At 29.4% G+C, this 25,871-nt stretch overlaps 2 non-coding genes across 2 annotated transcripts; both read right to left on the bottom strand.

Moving 5' to 3' along the window:
- Nucleotides 1-6,755: 6,755 nt before the first annotated feature.
- On the bottom strand, nucleotides 6,756-6,829 carry TRNAV-AAC (transfer RNA valine (anticodon AAC)). Its single transcript has one exon. It is a non-coding gene; the product is annotated as a tRNA-Val (tRNA).
- An 11,811-nt stretch (nucleotides 6,830-18,640) lies between these two features.
- TRNAV-AAC (transfer RNA valine (anticodon AAC)) lies at nucleotides 18,641-18,714 on the bottom strand. The gene has a single exon. It is a non-coding gene; the product is annotated as a tRNA-Val (tRNA).
- Nucleotides 18,715-25,871: the final 7,157 nt, after the last annotated feature.

The following is a 25,871-nucleotide window of genomic DNA, read 5'->3' as shown; positions in this document are numbered from 1 at the left end:
GGAATTGGATTCCCTTTACTTCATTCCATTTCTTAAACATATCCGAACACATAGGGGAATTAATGCTTATTCATTTCCTTTCGATGCTAAACAATCAGCACACCTATTACCTTCCCAATAGATATGAGGAACGTGATAAATTCAAACTTACTTCTAAGAAAATGAATATTTCCTATCAAGGATCTGACATGATGATGAACTAAACAACTCGAATTAATCATAGTGACTCCTTCTACACAATCAGACTCCACCGTAATCCTTTTCAAATTTCTCTTGATAGATAAACGGGGACTAGAGAGGATGCCCCAGAGTTCAGCTTCAAATGTACTGCCATGGCCTAGGGCCTTACAAAACTAACCGAAAAACCATTTTCCGAAACCGAAATCGAACCGAAAAATAGGTTAACAGTAACCGATGAACTAGGTTACGGTTTTTTATTTAAAAACCGATGGTTAACCGAAACCGAAAAATAAACCGATTATGCATTGATACACATAAAACTAGTATAAATTATATATAGAAAGTTAATTATCAATATATAAATATACTATATTTAATTTAATAGTTAAAAAGATTAAAATAACTTATAATTTAATGTTTTTGCGGTTTTATTAATTAAATTTGATGTTCAGTATTTTTTTTAATATTTAAATAGTTATATATTTATTTTGGGGAAAAGAACAAATAAAATGTCCGTGGTTTGTACAATTTACATATAGAAGCCCGTAATGTAAAAGTTTGCAAATAGAGATATGTGGTATGTTTTATTTACAAAAAAAAATATTTCAATTTCACAATTAAGTTCTAATTACAACCGAAAACATTTTTATCTTTAAAAAATCATTCTTACATATCAACAAAACATAACTCCCTAAAGAATAACACTCTAAATCGACACAATAAATCATATGGTGGACATTTTACGTTTTTACTAATTTGACAGTTTATGAAGTAAATTGATATTTAAGTTCATTTTATACAGTTGCAATTTGATTTTCGGGTTTGTGTTTTGTCAATATATAAATGTAATTTATTTATTTTTTTTAAATAATCTTGATTGTAATCAGAACTTAAGAATATAATTTCAAATACTTTGTTTTGTAAAAAAAAGCATACCACATGCCTTTATTTGTAAACTTTTAAACCACAGACCTCTATTTACAAATAGGGTAAACCACGAGCATTTTATTTTTACTTTGTCCTTTATTTTAAAGTGAATAATTATAGATATAAAGTGATATTTGCTACGAAAAGTAGCTAATGGTTAACCGACCGAAATATAGGTTAATCGACCGAAATAATAGGTTAACCGAAATATAGTTAACCGAATTAAATGGACTGGTTAACCGACCACGTGCACCTCTACCATAGCCTATATTGTGATCATAACCACTTTTTACTATTTCAGAAGAGGCGCTTATTAAGTATAATAAAAAAAGGTGTAATTTTAGCTAATTTTTCTTTTATCTAATTAATTTTTCTATTTGCTTTTTTAATTGTACTTATTTATTATAACCATGATTTACTATTTCGGCTTTAGGCCTTAAAATTCTCACGTTGGTAGAATATAACTATGACTATTTAATTTTGAGGTTACTTATTATTCCCAAATTATAAACTATACATTTTAATTCTTAAAATCACATATATTATCTAAAAAATCCAAATAATCGGAACACAAATTCATCATTTCTATAACATAATGTTTGATTACATTATTAAAAATCTCAATCAAATTAAACAATCAATCGCTGCAAAATCATCCTCTAAGCAACATATATATCAATAGACTTATCATGCAACATCATCATCGACTTGTATATGAAGTCATTATCGACATCAATGAGATACTTCGTGGGAAGAAGAAATTGACCTTAGAGATGAACCAATGAGGAATATCAAACATTGTAGCCACTTTTTTCTTTAAGTCATTAAGCTTTAGATCACCACGTTTGTCGATTAAGATAGGATGAGTTTTTCCTCCTTCATATAGATCATTGTGCCATCACTGGCAGTCTTGAATTTTCCTCCTATATGGCATATTGCTAAAAGATCCATTACCTGCACATGTGGCATCTTGCTAAATAGTAAGTTTCAATTAGCAAGAATTATAGTCACAATGCAAATGTTTTTCTAAACCAGAAACACATTTTATATTTTCAATATTTAGAGAAACGAGAGGTGAACATGTAGTAAACAAACATGAAATGCAAAAACGCTATTGAAGAGTAGTTTTCGTGCAATATAATCTCACATTATTGCATTTAGAAGATAATAATCTCTCATATTTCAAAATTTCAACATAAAAAAAATGAGCTTAAAGAAATCAACTTTTCTTACTAAACAATAAATTCGTCAACCAAAAATATAAGGAAAAAGAAAAAATAATGCCTGAAAATAAAAAACGGCCAATAATTTCACAAAATCTCATCACAATCCAGAAACTATTCTACATGAGTTTCATTAATGGCACAAACAAAATTCCTAAAAAAACTCTTAAATTCAAGCAAAAAGGCTAGATGAATCAAAGTAAGAGAACACAGAAGGAAATGAGGTACCTTTGTTCTTAATTAGTGAAAAATAACACAGTGTAAGGAATTCCCAGATACCAATTGGAGTTTCAGATCGAAATAGCAATAAGAAGAGATTAATCTATCTATGTATATATAACTAAGATTTTTCACTATTTTCCACTATTTCCTCCGTAATAAAAGTCTCATTAATTGAATTCAACATTATTAATTATATAAAACATTTTGGTTGTTACACTAGTTTAAGTTGTCATTAACGTGAATTAATTCAATAAGATTAAGTGATTGTTTTCTTTCCAAGAGGCTATCAACTCATCTTACTATGCATCATCAATCAGTATACTAAAACTAATATTATATATTGTAACTATTTTATTAAATCTTAAAATTAAAGTATTGAATTTGATTTTAAGTTCTTATTATTAATATTGTAACTTAAAGTTTTAATTTAAGTATTTTAATTTACCATAATAAGTGAGTTAATTAGATATTTTAAACGGTTTTTTTAGAAGAAATATTTTAAATGGTTAGTTATCAAACACATTTAAATATTAATCAATGTTTAAAATATTTATTTCTAGCTGTTCTGTTAGTTTCATTAATAGGATTTTTAATAACAAAGCACAAGCTCTTGCATGAGCCGTTGCTAATGTGCCCATCAAGGAGAATGGCTTATCGCCTCCCTCCATTTCTATGTTCTATGACTGAGATTATTACTAAATATAAATCCTACTTTCTTTTAAAAAAATTGCTTTTTTAAGTTATCAAACAATGCCTTAATTTGTCATATATAATAGTCAATGTCATTTTTCATGTACAAAATGAGCATGTTGATGTAGTGAAGAGTTTCTCATTCTACAAATAAAATTATTTGTAGAATGTCTTATAAATATTATTGATTTTCATTTGTTACGTTTTGCTGTTGGAAAAACTATTGTAGATATCAAGCCTCGCTCGGTGAATCCGATGAGATGATACTGTTGACGACAACGATGTTATTGGAGCCGAAAGCAACCAATCTGGAAATCAAGCTACTCGGTGGGACCGAAACTCAGAGTTGGAAGAGTCGTCACCCATGAATGGGAAATGAACACCAGATTCCTTGCGGGAGACCGGTTGGGTTTTGGAAATTGGATACGAGTCGAGAAGGCTAGCTCCTTTCTGGAGTAAGACTACTAGGCACCTCAAAATCGTCCGGTTTGAACCACCGGCCTCCTGCTTAACACTACTAAGCGCTAACGGCCTAATAACATATTTCTTTAAGTTTCAAATTCATTTGTAAACCTTTCCTTTCTCGTTTTGAAAACCGTTTTAAGCATTTGATTTAAAGCCATTTAAGTTAGAAGAATCACCCATTTTTAGTTAAATGAATTTGTATATGTACGAAGAGAGGCGAGGAGAAAATGTAAATCGGAAAGATAAATTACAATATTTGAGAATATGTATCTATGCTAAGCTATATACACTAATGTCTAAAACTAATTCCTCTCCTAAAAACCCCATTTATTTACATGTTCGCACTTAAATCGTCGTTAGAACGATTAAGGCGCATTAAAAACGTGAAGTTAGAAATCATAAGTGGGAAGTAGCTTAGTGGTAAGACGTGCATAGTTGTTATTTAGTGATCTAAGTTTGATTTTTGCTACTTCCATAATCTTTTTTTTTAATTGTGTATGTGTGCAAAACTGATCAGACTGAAGCATTGAACCGGACCAGTTTGTGGTTCACTTGGTCGATTTAAGCGGATCAATATGATTTGTTGAACATATAAAACCAATCACTAACTGGATAGGACACTTGATCGATTTGCGGTCGAACCGATCAGTCCGATTTGGTTTTCAAAACACGAATAATATGGTTTTTTTTATAATAATAATATGGTTGTTTAATATTAGTCATTTTGTGTTCACTTTTACGTATCATATGATTGTCATAAGACATTAAAAAAAATTATATACTTCTTTAATTCATGTTTGAAACGGTCACTTGTAGGAAACTTTTCCGTTCTTCGGATTTCCCTCTGAAAATAACGCCGAAATGGTACGTAACTACAGATTACTGAAGACGAAAAGGGGTAAAATACATCTATGACCTCTGAAGTGTAGCGCTACTAATCTTATGGTTAAATATCTATTTTCATGTGATCGTTTCATTGATTTTTTAAATGAATTTTCTTTGATTTGGACTTTAACGTTACAATAACGTAAAGTTTACGAACTTTTATGTCACGAAACGAAGTTTAGGGTGATAATGTGTGTTAGTAGTGCTATTGTTTACCCAAGAAAGGGTTCAAAGTGTTTTGCTGCTTAGTTACCTGTCATGTAAATCAGATTTTTTTTTTGTCTTCCATGTTCTTTTGATTCTGTTGGTAGCAAATTTCACGGTTTTGTATGATGGTTCATGTTAACCGATCCCGAATCATTTCGGGACTAAGGCTTTATTGTTGTTGTATAAAATTATTCAATTGAAAATCTATGTTGAAATAAAGTTATGAGCTTCGTTTGTGTTTTGTTTTGATTTGTTCCCTTTAAGGGAAGAGAATTTCCATAAGTTTTGAATTCTTAACTTGAAAGTTATCACCGTTTAACTTTGGTCTCACCCGTGTTCATTTTTGCCTGAAAATCACCAAAGCCGAAGATGCCACGTGAATGACATGTCATAAAAAAATGCAACTGAAACACCATCTTCCTAGACCGAAAACTGTCTAACATAGTTATTAAACCTTCAAGTATTGTTTGACTTAAAAAATTTACTCACACATTCTTTTTAACCGCAAAATTCACAAAATATAGGCTTTTATTTATAAACTTTTAAATTACGAAGACTATCTTTACAAATCAGTTAAATTATGAAGTTTTATTTTTATAAAATTTTTTTAAAAAAGGGGTTAAGGTGCAAAAATACCCCTAACGTTTTGGGTCATGAGCAATTTTATCCCCTAATGTCTAAAATGGTGCAATTTTACCCCTAACATTTGTAGCCAAAAGCAATTTTACCCCTAACGTTGATAATTTGGGTCAATTTGAGAAATAATTCATCAAACTGTCTGCTCGGTCATGAATCTTGTCATCTACACTTCACACGTGCATCATTTTATTAATAACAAATCACAAACATATGTTGGGATGTGAAAAAAAATAAAAAAAAATATATTGTCTTATACGAATTACACAAAAAAGTTCAAAAATTCATCGAATTTATAAATATTAATCTTCTTTTTTTTGTTACAAGGAAGGCAGAGCCCAGAGCAAATATTAATCTTTAATTCTATTATTAAATTACAAAAAACATGAAATCCTTCTTTTAGAACGAATTGATATGTAATTGGTGCAAAATAAGTAACAAAAATGTCTGTATTTTATAATAGTATCTGAAATTGACCCAAAATATTAATGTTAGGAATAAAATTACATCATTTTAAACGTTAGGGATAAAATTACTTCTGACCTAAAACGTTTGGGGGCATTTTTTGTACCTTAACCCCCCAAAAAATGAAGTTCAACAACTAACATTGTGAATCATGGGTCAATTACATGAATATCATAATTAACTACAAAATTACAACTAAGTCACATCACCAAATTTAATTCTCAATATGTCATTATTCTCTACATATTATGATTTTACACCATAATTTAAACATTTTAGACTCCAATTCATAAATCATAAATCCTAAAATATATATTCTAGACTTTTAATTTATAAATTATAATCCTTAAAATATATTAAAAGTATTGATTTTACTAGTTTGATATAATCTAAAATTATGACTTGACATAATTGTAAATAGTTTCTAAGAGATGAATGTCTGTGCAATTTTCCCGGGGAATCAATCAATTGCTTGAAACCGGGCCCATGTCTACTAAAAAAAAGTAAACAAAAAGCCCAAAATTAGCAGCCCAAATTTAGTACACATAAGGGAGCCCAATTAGCCATAAATCGCACACAACGCCCAAAAAACTTAATATATATATATTTTACAGCCAGGAGCAAATTTACTCCATAACATCTAAAATGATGCAACTTTACCTAATGTTGGCAGCAAGAATAATTTTATCCTAATGTTGCCAAGTTGGATCAATAATGTCTGAAATTGACCAAACTTGACAATATTATGAGTAAAATTGTTCTTGATTGCCAATGTTAAAGGTAAAATTGCTCATGACGGTAAACTTTAAAGGTATTTTTACACCTTTTCTTTTTAAAAGGATTGAAAAAAAGTTATGGCTTTGCCCAGGCTCGAACTGGGGACCTTTAGTGTGTTAGACTAACGTGATAACCAACTACACCACGAAACCTTACTATGGAAATCACTTTATTTAAATAAATTTAAATAAAATTCAACAATGGAGGTCAACTTTAACCCTACCGTTTTAAGGGAATGCAAACTTAACCTTAACATGTGAAATTGTGCAAATTTAATTCTAATATTTCCAAGAAAGATTGATTTTAGCCATACGTTATTAAAAATTAGAAAAAATTAGTTTGACTGGTGTTTAAATGTCACTTCAGACATTCCAAATATCAATTATGTCTAAGATATTTAGTTAATTACTAACAAAATTACAAAAATTTGGTTAAAATGCTAAAAACTAAATATGTTATATATAAGTTAATCACAATTTTTTTGTGTCAAACTAGCTAAAATAATTTATGCGTCATTAATATAGCTACAAAAAATGTACGAAATTGCTTTAGTTTATCAACAAACTTGTTTAGAATGTCCGATGTGATAGTTAATAACAGTCAACCCAGTCTTTCAAATTTTCAATAAAGCACGACTAACATTGATCTTGATTAGAAACGTTAATGCTAAATTTCCACCATTTCATACGTTGGGGCTAAATCTGCAATTCGCTTGAACGGTATAGTTAAATTTAGTTCTTATCTCATTCAGCAACGGTGAACCAAGTTCATGTTTCAATTTTATCTCCCTTTTTTACTTTATACACAACACACTTGTAATTAACTTTATTATCAGAGTTCATACGGGCCACTGTCCCACAACACAAAATCGAGAATCTAATTAGTCACCTTACTTGAATTACTCTATTATAAAGTACACACCCAAAATTACAGGGAAATGTATGAAGCAAATTAGAACATCAGATGATTATGCAGTTAACTTGGAAGGATAATTAGTACGGAACCCCGTGTAAAAGGAAATGACATCTAAAAGATTTACCATGTGAAGGGTATGAGATTAACCTAGTGTATCTAGTACCCGTCATATATTTGGTCACATAAATTTTAGGGATAATTCTAAAAATAACCCCTATGATTTTGAGAGTTTACACATGAATGCCTTCGAGTTTTTTTGTTGCAAAAAGAATACATACATTTTAGGGATATAATTCCAAAAATAGACTTGTATTTTTTGTTGTTGTCTAAAACTGTGTTATTTGGCTATAGGAGTTCATTTGAGCAACTCTAATGGTTGGAGGGTATGGACACATCACCATTTTAACGACTCTCTTTTCAAAACACTCTCTACCACAAATCTTCTCTAGTGGTTAGTCACGATAACAATATTTAATGAATCACACACATCATATAATATTTTTTTTCTTTTTCTTTTAATCAATTAACTTATTTTGTAATAATAATAAAATTGATAATAAATTAAAATTAATAGAATAAAAAATATTTGCAAGTAAACATTATAATTTTATTATCTTTATTAATAAAGTGACATATAGAAACACGAGAAAATATAATAATAAATATTAAATATTTATGTCGTTTGGTGTCGTTTTTTCCATATATTATTATTTCAATTGCTAGTTTTGCGAATTCATTTCCATGGGTTAGCATATCAACCCCTAACTCAATCTAAAATCTGCATGTCAGTTTCGTGTCATCCAAAAATGATACATTACTTACTAAGTTAAATCTATATATTAAAATTGCATCTTGATTTCATATCGTATGTACTTTTGCCACATTTAGTAAAAATAAATTATTTTCGATGTGGTTATCACATGATCATTCCGATAATTTTATTTGTCAGAAAAAAATTCAATAAAAAACACTGTGATTCAACTACAATAAAACCAGGCCCATATTTAGTGAGTAAAATTGAAAAAGTTTTGGCTTTGCCCAGGCTCGAAATGGGGACCTTTAATGTGTTAGACTAACGTGATAATCAACTACACCACAAAACCTTACTATGAAAGTCACTTTATTGAAATAAAATTAAATAACATTCAGCTACGGAGAACCACAATTCAATTCTATCTCCATTGTTTACTTTATACCAATGTTTTAAAAACCGGACCTAACATTGAATCAGATTGATAAAGAATTCAGAGATCAATAAATTTATAAATTAATAAATATACTTAACCAAAGTATTATGAGAGTTTATATAAAAGACCGTCCACAATACAGAATCGACAAACCCGAATAGTCACGACACTCGAACTACTCTATCATCAAGCACACACCCAAAATTACAGGGAAATGTATGAATATTAAAGTCATTTACTTGAACACATCATGAAGTTTTGTGAAACAAAATGTATGAAAATTAGAAAAGAAGTTAATATTTTATTGGTTTAAAGCACTATTTGGCCCATGATTTATCCAAAAATTATGTCATTTGATCCATGATCTATTATTTGATCATATTTGGCCCATGATCTATTCCAAATTGGTGAACTTTCACCTAATTTTGATTCAAACTTAACCGAATCATTATCTCATTGATAAGTAACGATATTTTCACACTTGAACTTAATAGATTTTAGTTTAGGATTTGTTTTTTGTTTTCTTTTTTTGTTTTTTTTAATCTAATTAATTATTTCCACATAGTATGAAACAAAAAACTTTTAAAAATATCATATTTCAAGTTTAAGTGACAAAATATCGTTACTTATCAATGAGATAAAGATTCCGTTAAGTATTCATACAAATTGGGTGAAATTTCACCAAATGGGATAGGTGAATGGCCAAATGTGACCAAATAATAGATCAGGGCCAAATGACACAATTTTGAATAGGTCACGAACCAAATAATGTTTTAAGCCTATTTTATTTGCGTCTTTGGAAAACAAATAAAGAACCTCCAAGCATCAGCTATTCACTCAAATCAATCAACACGTAAACTAAAACAAATCAAAGATAAATACTTCAAGTATGATCCTCTGAGCCAGTAGTGAATACAGGATTGCTCGGTTGGGATTTTACATGTGCGTTTGGGATTTTTTTTGCTAACTTGCTTAATTTTTTTTTTGTATATATACGTGTTATAATTTGAATGGTCAACAACCAATTTTAAGTATTAATATACAATTTCTCAAAATTAAACTAGATTTCATTTAATAGTCCTAACATGTACAAAATTAGATTTAGACAGGGCTGAATATGTAAAAAAATTAAAACAATTGATTTCAGATGTCCTACCAGGTAATTTTTTTTTAATAATTTGGATTTAAGAAGGCCTAAAAGGCAAAAAAAACTTAGAAATTTGTATTTATGGAGGCCTAATAGGCCAAAAAAAATTTAGAAATTTTGATTTAGAAATGTCTAACAATCAAAAAAAATTAGAAATTTGGATTTATAGAGGTTTAAAAGGCAAAAAAAAAAAAAGAAATTTGAATCTAGAGAGGCCTAACAGGGCTAAAAATATTAGAAATTTAGATCTAGGGAGTAATAGGTCCAAAATATTAAAATTTTGAATTTTGAAAAATAAAATTTAAATAAATAAACGATTTCTAAAATAAATTGAGGTTTGAAGGAATTGAACCTAGGGGTGAGCACGGTCCGGTTCGGTCCAAAAACCAAACCAAACCAAATTGGACTGAATCAAATTACCTCTATTTTTTAAAACCAAACCAAACCAAATTATAATTTGGTTTGGTCTAGACCGAACCGAATTATTTCGGTCCGGTCCGGTTTGGTTCATGTTTGGACCAAACAAAGCACTAGCGACCTACAACTATTTGTTCCTTGAATAATCAAACAATTATATAAAGACAATAATCATATAATTAGTTTTTCTTTTGTATATATATAATTAGTTCAGAGAAAAAACATATTTAATTGTTTTTTCTTTTCTATATATAATTAGTTAATTAATTTAAAACCTTAAAACTAAAAGTACTACATATTGTATTTTGGTTTGGTTTTGTTCGGTTTTGGACCGGACCAAACCAAACTAGCTTAAAAATTAGGACCAAACCAAACCAAATTATAATTCGATCCGGTTTGGTCCGGTTTTTTCGGACCGGTGTTTTTGGTCTTTGGGTTTTCGGTTCGGTTCTGCTCACTCCTAATTGAACCTAGGACCTTTTAAAAAAAACAAGTGTTTTTAACAATCTCATCTACCTTTAAACAATGAAATATTACTACATAGAGTCTATATAGACTAATATATAGACTAAAACAAGTGTGAAAATGTTACAATTTTTAGCTAACATACAAAAACCATAAAGTTTAAGTGTGCTAGAAGGTTAAAAAAATTTGTCCATCCCTAACAGGCTGGACTTCGAAAAATTAATATTCGGACTAAAATTAGCCCCCCCACGGACGTCGATTCCTGGATCCGCCACTGTCTATGAGAATCATTTACATAAAGTTCTGATACTGAATCAATCCAAGGACGCCAACAACAAGACTCAACATTGTTTTGACTTAAGTTATTGTTCACGTAGATTATATCTAAGTATCAGCATCATTCTTTCATATGTTTAACTCTGATCAAACATGCTTCTGACTCTGAACTTAATTCTTACTATTGAACTTTAAAATGTCTAACGTTTATTTTCTGTCAAAGTAAAATTATTTTTCAGTAGCTCAACCCTTACTGGACCGTGTGTACTTTTGCCACCACTATTATTTTTAGTGATTTTGCATCTAGAAATGCCGGTAGATAATATTTTGCATGAGCAACTTGGTACTTAAAGCGAAATAAAATGTTTTTTATATGAAATTTGATGTTTTAATTAGATTTTTTTGTAGGCTATGAAAATAGTGACAGAAAACAACAACAACAAAAAAAACTACATCAAGTAGCAACTGCGCTAGACATGGAAGAACCCAGAAAATCAGCTTCAAGGAGACCGGTAAGAACACCACCAGGGGAGGAAATAACATGGCAGCCTAGTTGGATAGATTGGGCTTTCGATGCTAAACAATCAGCACACCTATTACCTTCCTAATAGATATGAGGAACGTGATAAATTCAAACTTACTTCTAAGAAAATGAATATTTCCTATCAAGGATCTGACATGATGATGAACTAAACAACTCGAATTAATCATAGTGACTCCTTCTACACAATCAGACTCCACCGTAATCCTTTTCAAATTTCTCTTGATAGATAAACGGGGACTAGAGAGGATGCCCCAGAGTTCAGCTTCAAATGTACTGCCATGGCCTAGGGCCTTACAAAACTAACCGAAAAACCATTTTCCGAAACCGAAATCGAACCGAAAAATAGGTTAACAGTAACCGATGAACTAGGTTACGGTTTTTTATTTAAAAACCGATGGTTAACCGAAACCGAAAAATAAACCGATTATGCATTGATACACATAAAACTAGTATAAATTATATATAGAAAGTTAATTATCAATATATAAATATACTATATTTAATTTAATAGTTAAAAAGATTAAAATAACTTATAATTTAATGTTTTTGCGGTTTTATTAATTAAATTTGATGTTCAGTATTTTTTTTAATATTTAAATAGTTATATATTTATTTTGGGGAAAAGAACAAATAAAATGTCCGTGGTTTGTACAATTTACATATAGAAGCCCGTAATGTAAAAGTTTGCAAATAGAGATATGTGGTATGTTTTATTTACAAAAAAAAATATTTCAATTTCACAATTAAGTTCTAATTACAACCGAAAACATTTTTATCTTTAAAAAATCATTCTTACATATCAACAAAACATAACTCCCTAAAGAATAACACTCTAAATCGACACAATAAATCATATGGTGGACATTTTACGTTTTTACTAATTTGACAGTTTATGAAGTAAATTGATATTTAAGTTCATTTTATACAGTTGCAATTTGATTTTCGGGTTTGTGTTTTGTCAATATATAAATGTAATTTATTTATTTTTTTTAAATAATCTTGATTGTAATCAGAACTTAAGAATATAATTTCAAATACTTTGTTTTGTAAAAAAAAGCATACCACATGCCTTTATTTGTAAACTTTTAAACCACAGACCTCTATTTACAAATAGGGTAAACCACGAGCATTTTATTTTTACTTTGTCCTTTATTTTAAAGTGAATAATTATAGATATAAAGTGATATTTGCTACGAAAAGTAGCTAATGGTTAACCGACCGAAATATAGGTTAATCGACCGAAATAATAGGTTAACCGAAATATAGTTAACCGAATTAAATGGACTGGTTAACCGACCACGTGCACCTCTACCATAGCCTATATTGTGATCATAACCACTTTTTACTATTTCAGAAGAGGCGCTTATTAAGTATAATAAAAAAAGGTGTAATTTTAGCTAATTTTTCTTTTATCTAATTAATTTTTCTATTTGCTTTTTTAATTGTACTTATTTATTATAACCATGATTTACTATTTCGGCTTTAGGCCTTAAAATTCTCACGTTGGTAGAATATAACTATGACTATTTAATTTTGAGGTTACTTATTATTCCCAAATTATAAACTATACATTTTAATTCTTAAAATCACATATATTATCTAAAAAATCCAAATAATCGGAACACAAATTCATCATTTCTATAACATAATGTTTGATTACATTATTAAAAATCTCAATCAAATTAAACAATCAATCGCTGCAAAATCATCCTCTAAGCAACATATATATCAATAGACTTATCATGCAACATCATCATCGACTTGTATATGAAGTCATTATCGACATCAATGAGATACTTCGTGGGAAGAAGAAATTGACCTTAGAGATGAACCAATGAGGAATATCAAACATTGTAGCCACTTTTTTCTTTAAGTCATTAAGCTTTAGATCACCACGTTTGTCGATTAAGATAGGATGAGTTTTTCCTCCTTCATATAGATCATTGTGCCATCACTGGCAGTCTTGAATTTTCCTCCTATATGGCATATTGCTAAAAGATCCATTACCTGCACATGTGGCATCTTGCTAAATAGTAAGTTTCAATTAGCAAGAATTATAGTCACAATGCAAATGTTTTTCTAAACCAGAAACACATTTTATATTTTCAATATTTAGAGAAACGAGAGGTGAACATGTAGTAAACAAACATGAAATGCAAAAACGCTATTGAAGAGTAGTTTTCGTGCAATATAATCTCACATTATTGCATTTAGAAGATAATAATCTCTCATATTTCAAAATTTCAACATAAAAAAAATGAGCTTAAAGAAATCAACTTTTCTTACTAAACAATAAATTCGTCAACCAAAAATATAAGGAAAAAACAAAAATAATGCCTGAAAATAAAAAACGGCCAATAATTTCACAAAATCTCATCACAATCTAGAAACTATTCTACATGAGTTTCATTAATGGCACAAACAAAATTCCTAAAAAAACTCTTAAATTCAAGCAAAAAGGCTAGATGAATCGAAGTAAGAGAACACAAAAGGAAATGAGGTACCTTTGTTCTTAATTAGTAAAAAATAACACAGTGTAAGGAATTCCCAGATACCAATTGGAGTTTCAGATCGAAATAGCAATAAGAAGAGATTAATCTATCCATGTATATATAACTAAGATTTTTCACTCTTTTCCACTATTTTCTCCGTAATAAAAGTCTCATTAATTGAATTCAACATTATTAATTATATAAAACATTTTGGTTGTTACACTAGTTTAAGTTGTCATTAACGTGAATTAATTCAATAAGATTAAGTGATTGTTTTCTTTTCAAGAGGCTATCAACTCATCTTACTATGCATCACTAAAACTAATATTATATATTGTAACTATTTTAGTAAATCTTAAAATTAAAGTATTGAATTTGATTTTAAGTTCTTATTATTAATATTGTAACTTAAAGTTTTAATTTAAGTATTTTAATTTACCATAATAAGTGAGTTAATTAGATATTTTAAACGGTTTTTTTAGAAGAAATATTTTAAATGGTTAGTTATCAAACACATTTAAATATTAATCAATGTTTAAAATATTTATTTCTAGTTGTTCTGTTAGTTTCATTAATAGGATTTTTAATAACAAAGCACAAGCTCTTGCACGAGCCGTTGCTAATGTGCCCATCAAGGAGAATGGCTTATCGCCTCCCTCCATTTCTATGTTCTATGACTGAGATTATTACTAAATATAAATCCTACTTTCTTTTAAAAAAATTGCTTTTTTAAGTTATCAAACAATGCCTTAATTTGTCATATATAATAGTCAATGTCATTTTTCATGTACAAAATGAGCATGTTGATGTAGTGAAGAGTTTCTCATTCTACAAATAAAATTATTTGTAGAATGTCTTATAAATATTATTGATTTTCATTTGTTACGTTTTGCTATTGGAAAAACTATTGTAGATATCAAGCCTCGCTCGGTGAATCCGATGAGATGATACTGTTGACGACAACGATGTTATTGGAGCCGAAAGCAACCAATCTGGAAATCAAGCTACTCGGTGGGACCGAAACTCAGAGTTGGAAGAGTCGTCACCCATGAATGGGAAATGAACACCAGATTCCTTGCGGGAGACCGGTTGGGTTTTGGAAATTGGATACGAGTCGAGAAGGCTAGCTCCTTTCCGGAGTAAGACTACTAGGCACCTCAAAATCGTCCGGTTTGAACCACCGGCCTCCTGCTTAACACTACTAAGCGCTAACGGCCTAATAACATATTTCTTTAAGTTTCAAATTCATTTGTAAACCTTTCCTTTCTCGTTTTGAAAACCGTTTTAAGCATTTGATTTAAAGCCATTTAAGTTAGAAGAATCACCCATTTTTAGTTAAATGAATTTGTATATGTACGAAGAGAGGCGAGGAGAAAATGTAAATCGGAAAGATAAATTACAATATTTGAGAATATGTATCTATGCTAAGCTATATACACTAATGTCTAAAACTAATTCCTCTCCTAAAAACCCCATTTATTTACATGTTCGCACTTAAATCGTCGTTAGAACGATTAAGGCGCATTAAAAACGTGAAGTTAGAAATCATAAGTGGGAAGTAGCTTAGTGGTAAGACGTGCATAGTTGTTATTTAGTGATCTAAGTTTGATTTTTGCTACTTCCATAATCTTTTTTTTTAATTGTGTATGTGTGCAAAACTGATCAGACTGAAGCATTGAACCGGACCAGTTTGTGGTTCACTTGGTCGATTTAAGCGGATCAATATAATTTGTTGAACATATAAAACCAATCACTAACTGGATAGGACACTTGATCGATTTGCGGTCGAACCGATCAGTCCGATTTGGTTTTCAAAACACGAATAATATGGTTTTTTTTATAATAATAATATGGTTGTTTAATATTAGTCATTTTGTGTTCACTTTTACGTATCATATGATTGTCATAAGACATTAAAAAAATTATATACTTCTTTAATTCATGTTTGAAACGGTCACTTGTAGGAAACTTTTCCGTTCTTTGGATTTCCCTCTGAAAATAACGCCGAAATGGTACGTAACTACAGATTACTGAAGACGAAAAGGGGTAAAATACATCTATGACCTCTGAAGTGTAGCGCTACTAATCTTATGGTTAAATATCTATTTTCATGTGATCCTTTCATTGATTTTTTAAATGAATTTTCTTTGATTTGGACTTTAACGTTACAATAACGTAAAGTTTAAGAACTTTTATGTCACGAAACGAAGTTTAGGGTGATAATGTGTGTTAGTAGTGCTATTGTTTATCCAAGAAAGGGTTCAAAGTGTTTTGCTGCTTAGTTACCTGTCATGTAAATCAGATTTTTTTTTTGTCTTCCATGTTCTTTTGATTCTGTTGGTAGCAAATTTCACGGTTTTGTATGATGGTTCATGTTAACCGATCCCGAATCATTTCGGGACTAAGGCTTTATTGTTGTTGTATAAAATTATTCAATTGAAAATCTGTGTTGAAATAAAGTTATGAGCTTCGTTTGTGTTTTGTTTTGATTTGTTCCCTTTAAGGGAAGAGAATTTCCGTAAGTTTTGAATTCTTAACTTGAAAGTTATCACCGTTTAACTTTGGTCTCACCCGTGTTCATTTTTGCCTGAAAATCACCAAAGCCGAAGATGCCACGTGAATGACATGTCATAAAAAAATGCAACTGAAACACGCTCTTTCTAGACCGAAAACCGTCTAACATAGTTATTAAACCTTCAAGTATTGTTTGACTTAAAAAATTTACTCACACATTCTTTTTAACCGCAAAATTCACAAAATATAGGCTTTTATTTATAAACTTTTAAATTACAAAGACTATCTTTACAAATCAGTTAAATTATGAAGTTTTATTTTTATAAATTTTTTTCAAAAAAAGGGGTTAAGGTGCAAAAATACCTCTAACGTTTCGGGTCATGAGCAATTTTATCCCCTAATGTCTAAAATGGTGCAATTTTACCCCTAACATTTGTAGCCAAAAGAAATTTTACCCCTAACGTTGATAATTTGGGTCAATTTGAGAAATAATTCATCAAACTGTCTGCTCGGTCATGAATCTTGTCATTTACACTTCACACGTGCATCATTTTATTAATAACAAATCACAAACATATGTTGGGATGTGAAAAAAAATAAAAAAAAAATATATTGTCTTATACGAATTACACAAAAAAGTTCAAAAATTCATCGAATTTATAAATATTAATCTTCTTTTTTTTGTTACAAGGAAGGCAGAGCCCAAAGCAAATATTAATCTTTAATTCTATTATTAAATTACAAAAAACATGAAATCCTTCTTTTAGAACGAATTGATATGTAATTGGTGCAAAATAAGTAAAAAAAATGTCTGTATTTTATAATAGTATCTGAAATTAACCCAAAATATTAATGTTAGGAATAAAATTACATCATTTTAAACGTTAGGGATAAAATTACTTCTGACCTAAAACGTTTGGGGGAATTTTTTGTACCTTAACCCCCCAAAAAATGAAGTTCAACAACTAACATTGTGAATCATGGGTCAATTACATGAATATCATAATTAACTACAAAATTACAACTAAGTCATATCACCAAATTTAATTCTCAATATGTCATTATTCTCTACATATTATGATTTTACACCATAATTTAAACATTTTAGACTCCAATTCATAAATCATAAATCCTAAAATATATATTCTAGACTTTTAATTTATAAATTATAATCCTTAAAATATATTAAAAGTATTGATTTTACTAGTTTGATATAATCTAAAATTATGACTTGACATAATTGTAAATAGTTTCTAAGAGATGAATTTCTGTGCAATTTTCCAGGGGAATCAATCAATTGCTTGAAACCGGGCCCATGTCTACTAAAAAAAAGTAAACAAAAAGCCCAAAATTAGCAGCACAAATTTAGTACACATAAGGGAGCCCAATTAGCCATAAATCGCACACAACGCCCAAAAAACTTACTAATATATATATATTTTACAGCCAGGAGCAAATTTACTCCATAACATCTAAAATGATGCAACTTTACCTAACGTTGGCAGCAAGAACAATTTTATCCTAATGTTGCCAAGTTGGATTCATTTTAGTAATAATTCATCAAACTGTTTTTTCAGTCATGAATCATGTCATTTACTCTTCACACGTGAGTCATTTTTATCACTCATCAGATCATAAATATATGATTAGATGTGAAAAAAATACTATCTATTTTAAGAGTTGGACAAAAAAAGTTAAAAATATTTCCCCCAATTAATAAATATTAACCTCCAATTCTATTATTAAATGACAGAAAATATGATCTTTTTTAACAAACTCATGCAATTGAGGCAGAATAAAAAAAATAAAATATATGTGTTTTACAATAATGTCTGAAAAAAACAAAATATATGTGTTTTACAATAATGTCTGAAATTGACCAAACTTGACAATATTATGAGTAAAATTGTTCTTGATTGCCAATGTTAAAGGTAAAATTGCTCATGACGGTAAACTTTAAAGGTATTTTTACACCTTTTCTTTTAAAAAGGATTGAAAAAAAGTTATGGCTTTGCCCAGGCTCGAACTGGGGACCTTTAGTGTGTTAGACTAACGTGATAACCAACTACACCATGAAACCTTACTATGGAAATCACTTTATTTAAATAAATTTAAATAAAATTCAACAATGGAGGTCAACTTTAACCCTACCGTTTTAAGGGAATGCAAACTTAACCTTAACATGTGAAATTGTGCAAATTTAATTCTAATATTTCCAAGAAAGATTGATTTTAGCCATACGTTATTAAAAATTAGAAAAAATTAGTTTGACTGGTGTTTAAATGTCACTTCAAACATTCCAAATATGTTATATATAAATTAATCACAATTTTTTTTTGTCAAACTAGCTAAAATAATTTATGCGTCATTAATATAGCTACAAAAAATGTACGAAATTGCTTTAGTTTATCAACAAACTTGTTTAGAATGTCCGACGTGATAGTTAATAACAGTCAACCCAGTCTTTCAAATTTTCAATAAAGCACGACTAACATTGATCTTGATTAGAAACGTTAATGCTAAATTTCCACCATTTCATACGTTGGGGCTAAATCTGCAATTCGCTTGAACGGTATAGTTAAATTTAGTTCTTATCTCATTCAGCAACGGTGAACCAAGTTCATGTTTCAATTTTATCTCCCTTTTTTACTTTATACACAACACACTTGTAATTAACTTTATTATCAGAGTTCATACGGGCCACTGTCCCACAACACAAAATCGAGGATCTAAATATTCACCTTACTTGAATTACTCTATTATAAAGTACACACCCAAAATTACAGGGAAATGTATGAAGCAAATTAGAACATCAGATGATTATGCAGTTAACTTGGAAGGATAATTAGTACGGAACCCCATGTAAAAGGAAATGACATCTAAAAGATTTACCATGTGAAGGGTATGAGATTAACCTAGTGTATCTAGTACCCGTCATATATTTGGTCACATAAATTTTAGGGATAATTCTAAAAATAACCCCTATGATTTTGAGAGTTTACACATGAATGCCTTCGAGTTTTTTTGTTGCAAAAAGAATACATACATTTTAGGGATATAATTCCAAAAATAGACTTGTATTTTTTGTTGTTGTCTAAAACTGTGTTATTTGGCTATATGAGTTCATTTGAGCAACTCTAATGGTTGGAGGGTATGGACACATCACCATTTTAACGGCTCTCTTTTAAAAACACTCTCTACCACAAATCTTCTCTAGTGGTTAGTCACGATAACAATATTTAATGAATCACACACATCATATAATATTTTTTTTCTTTTTCTTTTAATCAATTAACTTATTTTGTAATAATAATAAAATTGATAATAAATTAAAATTAATAGAATAAAAAATATTTGCAAGTAAACATTATAATTTTATTATCTTTATTAATAAAGTGACATATAGAAACACGAGAAAATATAATAATAAATATTAAATATTTATGTCGTTTGGTGTCGTTTTTTCCATATATTATTATTTCAATTGCTAGTTTTGCGAATTCATTTCCATGGGTTAGCATATCAACCCCTAACTCAATCTAAAATCTGCATGTCAGTTTCGTGTCATCCAAAAATGATACATTACTTACTAAGTTAAATCTATATATTAAAATTGCATCTTGATTTCATATCGTATGTACTTTTGCCACATTTAGTAAAAATAAATTATTTTCGATGTGGTTATCACATGATCATTCCGATAATTTTATTTGTCAGAAAAAAATTCAATAAAAAACACTGTGATTCAACTACAATAAAACCAGGCCCATATTTAGTGAGTAAAATTGAAAAAGTTTTGGCTTTGCCCAGGCTCGAAATGGGGACCTTTAATGTGTTAGACTAACGTGATAATCAACTACACCACAAAACCTTACTATGAAAGTCACTTTATTGAAATAAAATTAAATAACATTCAGCTACGGAGAACCACAATTCAATTCTATCTCCATTGTTTACTTTATACCAATGTTTTAAAAACCGGACCTAACATTGAATCAGATTGATAAAGAATTCAGAGATCAATAAATTTATAAATTAATAAATATACTTAACCAAAGTATTATGAGAGTTTATATAAAAGACCGTCCACAATACAGAATCGACAAACCCGAATAGTCACGACACTCGAACTACTCTATCATCAAGCACACACCCAAAATTACAGGGAAATGTATGAATATTAAAGTCATTTACTTGAACACATCATGAAGTTTTGTGAAACAAAATGTATGAAAATTAGAAAAGAAGTTAATATTTTATTGGTTTAAAGCACTATTTGGCCCATGATCTATCCAAAAATTATGTCATTTGATCCATGATCTATTATTTGATCATATTTGGCCCATGATCTATTCCAAATTGGTGAACTTTCACCTAATTTTGATTCAAACTTAACCGAATCATTATCTCATTGATAAGTAACGATATTTTCACACTTGAACTTAATAGATTTTAGTTTAGGATTTGTTTTTTGTTTTCTTTTTTTGTTTTTTTTAATCTAATTAATTATTTCCACATAGTATGAAACAAAAAACTTTTAAAAATATCATATTTCAAGTTTAAGTGACAAAATATCGTTACTTATCAATGAGATAAAGATTCCGTTAAGTATTCATACAAATTGGGTGAAATTTCACCAAATGGGATAGGTGAATGGCCAAATGTGACCAAATAATAGATCAGGGCCAAATGACACAATTTTGAATAGGTCACGAACCAAATAATGTTTTAAGCCTATTTTATTTGCGTCTTTGGAAAACAAATAAAGAACCTCCAAGCATCAGCTATTCACTCAAATCAATCAACACGTAAACTAAAACAAATCAAAGATAAATACTTCAAGTATGATCCTCTGAGCCAGTAGTGAATACAGGATTGCTCGGTTGGGATTTTACATGTGCGTTTGGGATTTTTTTTGCTAACTTGCTTAATTTTTTTTTTTGTATATATACGTGTTATAATTTGAATGGTCAACAACCAATTTTAAGTATTAATATACAATTTCTCAAAATTAAACTAGATTTCATTTAATAGTCCTAACATGTACAAAATTAGATTTAGACAGGGCTGAATATGTAAAAAAATTAAAACAATTGATTTCAGATGTCCTACCAGGTAATTTTTTTTTAATAATTTGGATTTAAGAAGGCCTAAAAGGCAAAAAAAACTTAGAAATTTGTATTTATGGAGGCCTAATAGGCCAAAAAAAATTTAGAAATTTTGATTTAGAAATGTCTAACAATCCAAAAAAAATTAGAAATTTGGATTTATAGAGGTTTAAAAGGCAAAAAAAAAAAAAGAAATTTGAATCTAGAGAGGCCTAACAGGGCTAAAAATATTAGAAATTTAGATCTAGGGAGTAATAGGTCCAAAATATTAAAATTTTGAATTTTGAAAAATAAAATTTAAATAAATAAACGATTTCTAAAATAAATTGAGGTTTGAAGGAATTGAACCTAGGGGTGAGCACGGTCCGGTTCGGTCCAAAAACCAAACCAAACCAAATTGGACCGAATCAAATTACCTCTATTTTTTAAAACCAAACCAAACCAAATTATAATTTGGTTTGGTCTAGACCGAACCGAATTATTTCGGTCCGGTCCGGTTTGGTTCATGTTTGGACCAAACAAAGCACTAGCGACCTACAACTATTTGTTCCTTGAATAATCAAACAATTATATAAAGACAATAATCATATAATTAGTTTTTCTTTTGTATATATATAATTAGTTCAGAGAAAAAACATATTTAATTGTTTTTTCTTTTCTATATATAATTAGTTAATTAATTTAAAACCTTAAAACTAAAAGTACTACATATTGTATTTTGGTTTGGTTTTGTTCGGTTTTGGACCGGACCAAACCAAACTAGCTTAAAAATTAGGACCAAACCAAACCAAATTATAATTCGATCCGGTTTGGTCCGGTTTTTTCGGACCGGTGTTTTTGGTCTTTGGGTTTTCGGTTCGGTTCTGCTCACTCCTAATTGAACCTAGGACCTTTTAAAAAAAACAAGTGTTTTTAACAATCTCATCTACCTTTAAACAATGAAATATTACTACATAGAGTCTATATAGACTAATATATAGACTAAAACAAGTGTGAAAATGTTACAATTTTTAGCTAACATACAAAAACCATAAAGTTTAAGTGTGCTAGAAGGTTAAAAAAATTTGTCCATCCCTAACAGGCTGGACTTCGAAAAATTAATATTCGGACTAAAATTAGCCCCCCCACGGACGTCGATTCCTGGATCCGCCACTGTCTATGAGAATCATTTACATAAAGTTCTGATACTGAATCAATCCAAGGACGCCAACAACAAGACTCAACATTGTTTTGACTTAAGTTATTGTTCACGTAGATTATATCTAAGTATCAGCATCATTCTTTCATATGTTTAACTCTGATCAAACATGCTTCTGACTCTGAACTTAATTCTTACTATTGAACTTTAAAATGTCTAACGATTATTTTCTGTCAAAGTAAAATTATTTTTCAGTAGCTCAACCCTTACTGGACCGTGTGTACTTTTGCCACCACTATTATTTTTAGTGATTTTGCATCTAGAAATGCCGGTAGATAATATTTTGCATGAGCAACTTGGTACTTAAAGCGAAATAAAATGTTTTTTATATGAAATTTGATGTTTTAATTAGATTTTTTTGTAGGCTATGAAAATAGTGACAGAAAACAACAACAACAAAAAAAACTACATCAAGTAGCAACTGCGCTAGACATGGAAGAACCCAGAAAATCAGCTTCAAGGAGACCGGTAAGAACACCACCAGGGGAGGAAATAACATGGCAGCCTAGTTGGATAGATTGGGCTTTCGATGCTAAACAATCAGCACACCTATTACCTTCCTAATAGATATGAGGAACGTGATAAATTCAAACTTACTTCTAAGAAAATGAATATTTCCTATCAAGGATCTGACATGATGATGAACTAAACAACTCGAATTAATCATAGTGACTCCTTCTACACAATCAGACTCCACCGTAATCCTTTTCAAATTTCTCTTGATAGATAAACGGGGACTAGAGAGGATGCCCCAGAATTCAGCTTCAAATGTACTGCCATGGCCTAGGGCCTTACAAAACTAACCGAAAAACCATTTTCCGAAACCGAAATCGAACCGAAAAATAGGTTAACAGTAACCGATGAACTAGGTTACGGTTTTTTATTTAAAACCCGATGGTTAACCGAAACCGAAAAATAAACCGATTATGCATTGATACACATAAAACTAGTATAAATTATATATAGAAAGTTAATTATCAATATATAAATATACTATATTTAATTTAATAGTTAAAAAGATTAAAATAACTTATAATTTAATGTTTTTGCGGTTTTATTAATTAAATTTGATGTTCAACATTTTTTTTAATATTTAAATAGTTATATATTTATTTTAGGGAAAAGAACAAATAAAATGTCCGTGGTTTGTACAATTTACATATAGAAGCCCGTAATGTAAAAGTTTGCAAATAGAGATATGTGGTATGTTTTATTTACAAAAAAAAAAATATTTCAATTTCACAATTAAGTTCTAATTACAACCGAAAACATTTTTATCTTTAAAAAATCATTCTTACATATCAACAAAACATAACTCCCTAAAGAATAACACTCTAAATCGACACAATAAATCATATGGTGGACATTTTACGTTTTTTACTAATTTGACAGTTTATGAAGTAAATTGATATTTAAGTTCATTTTATACAGTTGCAATTTGATTTTCGGGTTTGTGTTTTGTCAATATATAAATGTAATTTATTTATTTTTACTTTGTCCTTTATTTAAAAGTGAATAATTATAGATATAAAGTGATATTTGCTACGAAAAGTAGCTAATGGTTAACCGATCGAAATATAGGTTAATCGACCAAAATAATAAGTTAACCGAAATATAGTTAACCGAATTAAATGGACTGGTTAACCGACCACGTGCACCTCTACCATAGCCTATATTGTGATCATAACCACTTTTTACTATTTCAGAAGAGGCGCTTATTAAGTATAATAAAAAAAGGTGTAATTTTAGCTAATTTTTCTTTTATCTAATTAATTTTTCTATTTGCTTTTTTAATTGTACTTATTTATTATAACCATGATTTACTATTTCGGCTTTAGGCCTTAAAATTCTCACGTTGGTACAATATAACTATGACTATTTAATTTTGAGGTTACTTATTATTCCCAAATTATAAACTAGACATTTTAATTCTTAAAATCACATATATTATCTAAAAAATCCAAATAATCGGAACACAAATTCATCATTTCTATAACATAATGTTTGATTACATTATTAAAAATCTCAATCAAATTAAACAATCAATCGCTGCAAAATCATCCTCTAAGCAACATATATATCAATAGACTTATCATGCAACATCATCATCGACTTGTATATGAAGTCATTATCGACATCAATGAGATTCTTCTTATCAGGTGGGAAGAAGAAATTGACCTTAGAGATGCACCAAGGAGGAATATCAAACATTGTAGCCACTTTTTTCTTTAAGTCATTAAGCTTTAGATCACCACGTTTGTCGATTAAGATAGGATGAGTTTTCCCTCCCTCATAGATCATTGTGCCATCACTGGCAGTCTTGAATTTTCCTCCTATATGGCATATTGCTAAAAGATCCATTACCTGCACATGTGGCATCTTGCTAAATAGTAAGTTTCAATTAGCAAGAATTATAGTCACAATGCAAATGTTTTTCTAAACCAGAAACACATTTTATATTTTCAATATTTAGAGAAATGAGAGGAGAACGTGTAGTAAACAAACATGAAATGCAAAAACGCTATTGAAGAGTAGTTTTCGTGCAATATAATCTCACATTATTGCATTTAGAAGATAATAATCTCTCATATTTCAAAATTTCAACATAAAAAAAATGAGCTTAAAGAAATCAACTTTTCTTACTAAACAATAAATTCGTCAACCAAAAATATAAGGAAAAAACAAAAATAATGCCTGAAAATAAAAAACGGCCAATAATTTCACAAAATCTCATCACAATCTAGAAACTATTCTACATGAGTTTCATTAATGGCACAAACAAAATTCCTAAAAAAACTCTTAAATTCAAGCAAAAAGGCTAGATGAATCGAAGTAAGAGAACACAGAAGGAAATGAGGTACCTTTGTTCTTAATTAGTGAAAAATAACACAGTGTAAGGAATTCCCAGATACCAATTGGAGTTTCAGATCG

The sequence above is a fragment of the Euphorbia lathyris genome, chromosome 8 (assembly GCF_963576675.1).
Source record: "Euphorbia lathyris chromosome 8, ddEupLath1.1, whole genome shotgun sequence".
Classification (NCBI taxonomy): domain Eukaryota; kingdom Viridiplantae; phylum Streptophyta; class Magnoliopsida; order Malpighiales; family Euphorbiaceae; genus Euphorbia; species Euphorbia lathyris.
This window is presented reverse-complemented; position numbering and strand designations above follow the sequence as displayed.